Source organism: Teleopsis dalmanni, chromosome 2 (assembly GCF_002237135.1).
Source record: "Teleopsis dalmanni isolate 2A chromosome 2, ASM223713v2, whole genome shotgun sequence".
NCBI lineage: Eukaryota > Metazoa > Arthropoda > Insecta > Diptera > Diopsidae > Teleopsis > Teleopsis dalmanni.
The window spans coordinates 117,278,539-117,286,485 of NC_051847.1; positions in this window are offsets into that span (position 1 = coordinate 117,278,539).

Sequence of the window (7,947 nt, forward strand, 5' to 3'; positions counted from 1 at the left end):
CTGAATGACCAACACATGTTTCCCCTTTTTAGGGCTAGTTGCAACTAATTGGTCATTGTACAAGTTCAACAGGTAAGCCTACGATGCGGATGAAAACCCAGATATCATCCGAACTCAAAACATGAGAAAAGTACTTTATATATACTTTATATACAAAAGTACATTATTTATTAACAAATGTTTAATACAGAAAGAGGAACAAATTCCTTTGTTTAGCATAAAATAAATATTACGAAAATATTGTACATTTTTTAAAAATAAAAACCTTATTGTTCTTTCATCATACGAGTATATTATATATACAATACCACTTAGTTGTCTTTGTGTAATAAAACAACATAAAACATTTTATACTTATTTATTGTATTTGAAACTAAGATCTGAAGTTTAATTTAAAATTCTGATTGCATTCCAGTATATTCAGAGTCAAAGAAACGCTCCTTATTGTTTGCTTACAAATGGAGGCACTGACTGATTGCTTATGGAACCCTTTCATTTCATCATATTTCTGCCATTATATTGTACTTAACTTAACATTTAATTTGCTTTCAAATCAGCTTTTATCGCTGATTTTATCTCCGATTTTGTTCTTATTCATATTCAAATCAGCCATTTCCATTTCAATGCAATTGACAATTATTGAAATTCTCTGTTGCTCCATTTTCTTACGCGTACTTTTTGCATTCGCACTCGTTACTTGACTCAAGCATAAATAAAATAATGCTTTGCTTATGTATTTGTAAGTCGCGGAAAATTCGTATCTGTGTGAATGTTTGCGTCGAAGTGCTTAGCATGAAAAATCAGTCTCGGATTGAACCCAACATCCATTGAACCCTGTATCAGCAATGTTTTTTGCTTTCCTCCTAACCACTTAAATATTAACGAAGGCAGCTCTTTTGTACACAACAGCATTGCGATAGTTATACTTAAATAATTTTAGATACATTTTCTGCCGCATTCATTTTAAATACTAATTAGCAAAGCTAAACAAAACTTGGCTTGTGTGGTTTTTTTCAGTGTATGATACACATTTCACCAGACGGCAATAAATAATCTTGCATTGACACTGAGTCACTTGAAGTTGACAGTTGTGCAACGCGTTTCAGACTTTTGCAAAATTATTTTTGTTGGTTACTAAATTTAGGCTGAGATACATTTGGTTTGTTTGGTTTGTTTTGTTTTTACATGAATTTTATTTCTTCTCTTCTTTATGTTGTATTTTTTTTTTGCTTTGTTCTTTATTCGCACTGTCAAATGTCAATGTAAAATTGAATTCTTTGCTTTACACAGTGAAAGATTTATAACACTTCCTCTGTGCGCACTGCAATACCGCCAACAAACAACAAAACCAACCGACGAGGACATTGCCCAACATAACCAGGACCGTTTCCGGTCCGCCCGACAACAGGCCTTTGCATACGACAGATTTTATTGTGGGTGTAAAATTCGCACGACGTATTTTTAAATTTTATGTTATTTCTTCTGGTTTCTATTCTTTTTATTTTTTGCAAATTTTTTTAGTGGTTACAACAAACTTTTTAATCAAATTTTTTAACGCATTTTACTTTTTTTTTCTTATTGCATTTAGCGGCTCACAATTACTTGTACAAGTACGAGGATATTTTTTCCCTAGCATTTACAAGCTCAATTGTGCTTGCAAAGACATGTTACTAGATTTATCTTTGTCTGTATGTACGAACGAGTGCTATATGCAGGCGCCGTATCTCGATTTACATACGTATCTGTTATGTGCAGTTACCCCATAGTTCATATGCAATGATATGTACACATGTGTATTGTTAGCTTGCTTCCAGCTTACAAATAAAACGAACCAAATTGATTTATAACTACCAAGGGATAAAAGATTGAATGAAAATATTGGTAAAAATTTTTAAATTGTTAAGACATGAAAAATATGTGGACCAAAACGGATATCAGCAAAAAAATCACAGACAAAAATTAATCACAATGTAATACACATTGCTGACGAAGAAAAAATATAGATATACATAGTTTTAAATATTATTTCTTTTGTTGTATTCCAAGCAGTTATGTAGCTCCACCTACATTATAAATAAAAACATTAATATTTTTAATGCTGTCCAAATCATCCCCTTTAAGGTATTCGCATAGGCAGCTCGACTGAATATAGGTTTTTTTTAACAAAACAAGTTGAAATTTCATATTAGAGAAGAACAACTTGAATCAGCGTGCTGATCTAAGTGGACCCTTTGGGACTAGGACACGTCTTGTTAACTCCGCAAATAACTTGTAAGTTCATGCTTTACTCCTTAATTACTATAGCAGCGACGACATGGTGTCGTTCCAGTAGATATGTCTTAAAGCAGCCATGTTCTTAAAACGGCTGAGTTAAAGCTAAATTAAGTGCTTCCTTAGCACCTACTGTTTGAGATCTGGTATGATACTTTTTGTTCATCTACCATAAGTAATTTGATTGCCGCTTCGTCATGCTATTAATACTTGCTTCTTCACAGAATTTTCCGTAACAGATGGCCAGAAACTTATTTTCCAGTACTAGTCCGGATAAAAATAAGGTAGCTTCTTTAGATACTGTCCGAAAGCCTCAACATATTCCTAGCGCTTACAACCTGTATATGCCTTTAATTCTTTCCCTATTTTTTAGTTTAAGGCTCCAGGAAATTTTGAGGCTGCATGTAAGATAATTGTTTTGAATTTTATGTGTTCATCAGAATGCGTGCAAAGATAGTATATACTGTACATGCTTTGTCTGCTGCGTATTGTACATGCTTTGTACATGGACACTTCTTATAGGGTTAGACCAATGTTTTCAACGTCTACTGTCAGATTCTGAATTACAAATAACATCACCTTGGCTTATAAATAACAACTTCTCAGTTTTTTTCTTTGCTGGTTTCAGTCTAGTTGAATTTAGCCCATTTTCAGCTGTATATATAGCTTTTTTTACTGTACTGGTATGGTTTGCAACTACCACTAGTGTATCTGCGAAGCTTACTGCCTGGTAAATGTGGTCCCTCCTGTGTATTTTATCTTAATAACAAGATGAATACATTACCCACTTTTGAAATAAAGACTAGTTTTAATTTAATTTTTAAATCCTTGAAAACTTACTATCCTTGAGGATATTTCCAGTTGAATAATTCGATGAAATGTATTATAAATATGCAAAAATTGCAAAACTAATGCCTTATTAGGAATATCACTTGGATCTAGCACTATACCAGCTTCTATCATCCCATATGTGCATTAAAGACATTGCCCATTTTATCAGGCAAATACATCGGTTTTTAGATTCAATATAGACAATCGGTTATGATATGTATAAATACTATATTGTATTGTATTGCAACCCTGTTTCTAATTTATTACTATTTTTTTGAAATAAGAAATTTTTTTGTACTAGAGTTAAGTTTCACTTTGATAGACCCTGAATTTTTACTGTGTATATGGCATTAGTTAATTTCAACTAAATCTCTAGCCACTATAAGTTATTTGGGTAACGTGTTTGAAAGTTTCTTTGTATGTTACAGCAGACCCACTACTTAAGGCAAATATGCTTCCCATTTCAATGAAAATGTCTCTATAATATACATGAGCACCAAGTTAGTAGCCAGTTTACAGGTTAAAAAGCTCAATATTTTAAAAGTAATCTTCTAGACTTAACTCCATATCTCACTTATTAAATTGCATTTTAACGTCATATATGACGGTAGTAACTATTTTACTTAATACAAACCTCTCTACGTAATATCTTATTATTTCGAATCTTACTAAATTATACAAATTAAACTCGTGTCAAATATATTTACTGGTAGAGATGTTATAGTTATTCGTGTTGGCTACTTATGAGGAGCATTTCTGTTTTTACTATTTTATTATCCTGTTCCGTTTGTTAATAATCGCATTTCAAACATTTAAAATATCTTTATTTCAAAAAATATGTGTTATTTAAGGAATTGATTATTATAAAGTCATATCGCAAATATTTTATTTTATATGACTGATATTAATTAAAATAAAATCTCTAAAAAGTAACGCAAAATGACAATACGATGGGAAGGATTTTACATTAAAAATATTGTTCATACTAACGCTAAAATAAGAATACTTGAACCTAAAACTCTACAATAATATTTATAGACCAATTTCGTCGAATATAAATGCTTAAAAAAATGTTGTTTCTGTGACTCCTACATACTTTATCACATAAAACGGTACTATTGATGGTAGCAACAACAAAGACATACGGAAAAATAAACTCGTAAAGCAGTCAATTTGTAAGTGAACAACACCAGTACTTCCTCATAGAAAATATGAGCCATACGAATTTATATTTCCTGTATATGTCCTATTTGACGGTTTTGCCTTAAGCATTTTCTTAACTGCTATCTGATAGCTTAGTTATGGCGATCAGACAACGTTGTTTTGTTTGTAATTTATTTGCAATAAAAACGTTTTTGTTGGGCTACTGAAAAATTATAGTTTCCGCTTAACTACTTTTGCTGAAATTTGTTTTCAAAAGTGCTAGAAATGACTTAAAATTTAAAACAACACATACCAGCAATTAAAATCGCGCTCAATTTCCTGCACGCCATAATTGCATGCCACGGCAGCCCAACAATAATTTCCGCTAATTTTTGTAAAATCGTTCCCTTAATTTTTACACCAACGCAATTCAACTAAATAAAAAGGAGTAGAAATGCTATGTCTTCTGCTACTGGAAGAATGAGCTACATAAACTATTTTACAATATAACATATGACCAAGATAAGTATAGTTTCAACTTCTAAAGCATATCACTTATGAGCCGTATTAAGTGTTATTAGATTTATGTATCAGAGTTTACATCTCTTAATTCTTCACAGTTTTAAAATAACAAATTTATTCAATATCGTCCTATTAAATCAAAATGATCGCTTCCTATTTTTAATAAAATCAAAATAATATTTTATTTCTGAATACGCAACTAAAATTATAAGATGATTTCTTCTTTGATCCTAAAAATATGCAATAAATATTAAGTAATTACTTCAGGAAGAGAAGGAAAATACGTTTTTTAATATAAAACAAAACACAAAATAATTATAAATCGTAATAAAAATATTGTTAAAAAATAAAAAAAACATTTTTAATTTTCCTTACAAATATTCTTTACCTTATGTCACTTATTAAAGTGCTTTTTCTTATTCGTAGTCAAGTAAAGCTTTAGCTAATAGAGTGCAGATTATATCAATTTCTACATTTTGTTAATTAAAGGATAATTATAAGCCGCCTTAACCAAAGAAAAGAAAATTACAACATTAAGTGAACCGTTCAGACATGTAAAAAGACTTAAATTACATAGCATACTTTGCGGCTTAAGTTACTACATTACATTAATTGAATGCGCTTAGTTGCACTTACTTCTACTAAATTGAGTTTTTCTCATGAAGTTTGTTTTTCTTGAATTCCTTTTCTCTATTAATTTTTCTAACTGCAAATAGAACTCCTAGCAACGAACTACTTTTACACAGTTGCATGCATTAATTGCTTATAATAGCCGCAAAGGATGTGTGTAAGGACAAATAGTCTGCATACATCATACGCTATGGTGGCAAAAATTACAGCTTAATTAAGTCAAAAATTATTTGTTTTAATTATGTCTAGTCTTAAACAGAGTAAATTTACATAAAATTCGGAATATACATATTTCAATACAAACAATTCTTAATACGAAAATATGTCAACTATGAAAATTTGTCAAACTTTGACAATTTCAAAAGAAATAAAAGTTTGTAAACTTAAATTTAATTTTTACTTCGCGTATTAGAATCAATGCAATTTTACACTTTACCACAGAAATTTCTTACAATTTTCACAGAATATATTAAAGCGTAATATAATATATAAGTCTGTAACCGCTACAATCTAAATGTTCGACTATTCAGTTAAAAATAAGATTAACTACTCTCATATCATTAATTTTTCTTATTTTTAATATAAATTTTCTTCTACATATATATTTTCTTCTTGAAAATTTATGGGGTATATGTTCATAATAATTTTAACTATATAACATATAATGAATGTACACTAATAATCAGTTTAGAATAAGTATTCCATGTTGTGCTGGGCATATGTTTCCCAGCAAAATCTGATTTTAAATTATTAAAAACTGGATCCATGATTTAAAGAACTAGAAAAAATACGGCCCAATAAAGTTCATTTTCAGTATTAGTTGATAATAAAGTAAACAGAGCTCTATCAGAAATACTTTTACTAATAGAAACCAATATGTTTTCAAAAAACTAAAGCAACAAAGTCTTGCGACACTAGTCTTCAGTCTATTGAATATCGCATAATTTTAATCTAAAACTGAACTTATCTTTAAAACCCTGTAAGTTTTTAAGTTAATCAGAATTTAAAGTATTCTTGGAGTTCTTAGTTCTAATAAGTACAAAATTTACTCTTTGAAGGTTGTACAGTGATTATCTAGCTATGTAGAATAAAAGTCATTTAATTACATAGTTACCTGTCTTGTCTAAATAGGTGTGACATCAGATGCCCTATCTTAACTTATGTTCGCACTTTCTTCCATTATTTAAGCTAAATGAAGAAATTTCTAGGCTAAAATGAATGATGCATCCTGTCAAAAACCACATCTTTCTGAGTTCCGTTTGGACTTTTTACCAAAATAAATTTAATATTAAATATTAATGATATGGTAAATGGCCCTTTGCATTTTTTTTGATAATATTAGAAGGTAGAAAAATAAAAAAATAGAGATGGTTTATTTAGTTCAAAATTCCTTTGCATTGCGTTTAGTTAACTATTAGTTTCTCATATATTAAAAAATTTAACAAATTCATCTAAATATATTATTAAATATATTGATCCTTGAAACAATTACCATCACTTCACTCACATCCCATTCACATTAATCCTCTGGATATTTACACAGCATTGGAAATATTCTCTATAAATAATTGTATTTGCATAGCTTTTACTTTATGAACTTATTTAAATAATGCCCTAGCACTTAATACAATTTCTTGTGTTTAGATACATGCAATTTAACCAAATTGTAATTTATTGTTAATATTAATTTAAAATGCTTATTCTTGGAATTATTCTAGAATAAATAAATTTTGTTACCGATACGAATATAAACACACAGGTTTACCACATGCAATATTGTTGCGTTGGACTAAGAAATATTTGCATCCGCAGTTTGCTTAACGTATTTTATATGAGGTCAGTAATATTATTTAACATATGCGGACACATAAATAAACTTTCAATTTATACACTTCGAATATAAACATAAAATAGTGCATTTGCCAGAGTACATACAGATACACAATCCTACACTCTCAAGCAAAACGAAACGAATCGTTGCAGGCATTGCGGCACATTATTAACAAAACCGAGATGCAATGTAAATATTGTGGTAAAGTCTCATAATTAAGATAAGCTTTACGGTTGAGTGGTTTAAATGAAAATCAAACATCTTTGAGATACTCAGCAGCAACTGCAACTGCAACTGCAAACGCTTGCAGTTGTGCACGCAAATTACACGTTCAAGTATCGCACAGTCGAAATTGCAATTATTCCAATGCAGAGGTAAAGGCAATTGTCATTATGAATATTATTGGCAGCTTGAATATGCCAGGTATTTAATTAAAATTTGAGTCAATAAATAAGGCAGAGTCAATAATAGATTATCAATATTTAAATTTGATTATTAAAAACCTGTGCAGTACATAATTTTCGCATGATTTCAAAAAACGATTGAAGCAAATAAATGAAATATTAAGTGATATTTTGTAAATCGTTAATGTAAATTTTATTAATCCTCGGTTAAGATAAGCATAAACACTTTATGAAAACCTTTTTAAATGAAAACATCAATTAATTGTATAAACCTCAAAATTTGCTGAACGTTGCATATCCGCATAAGAAATGAAA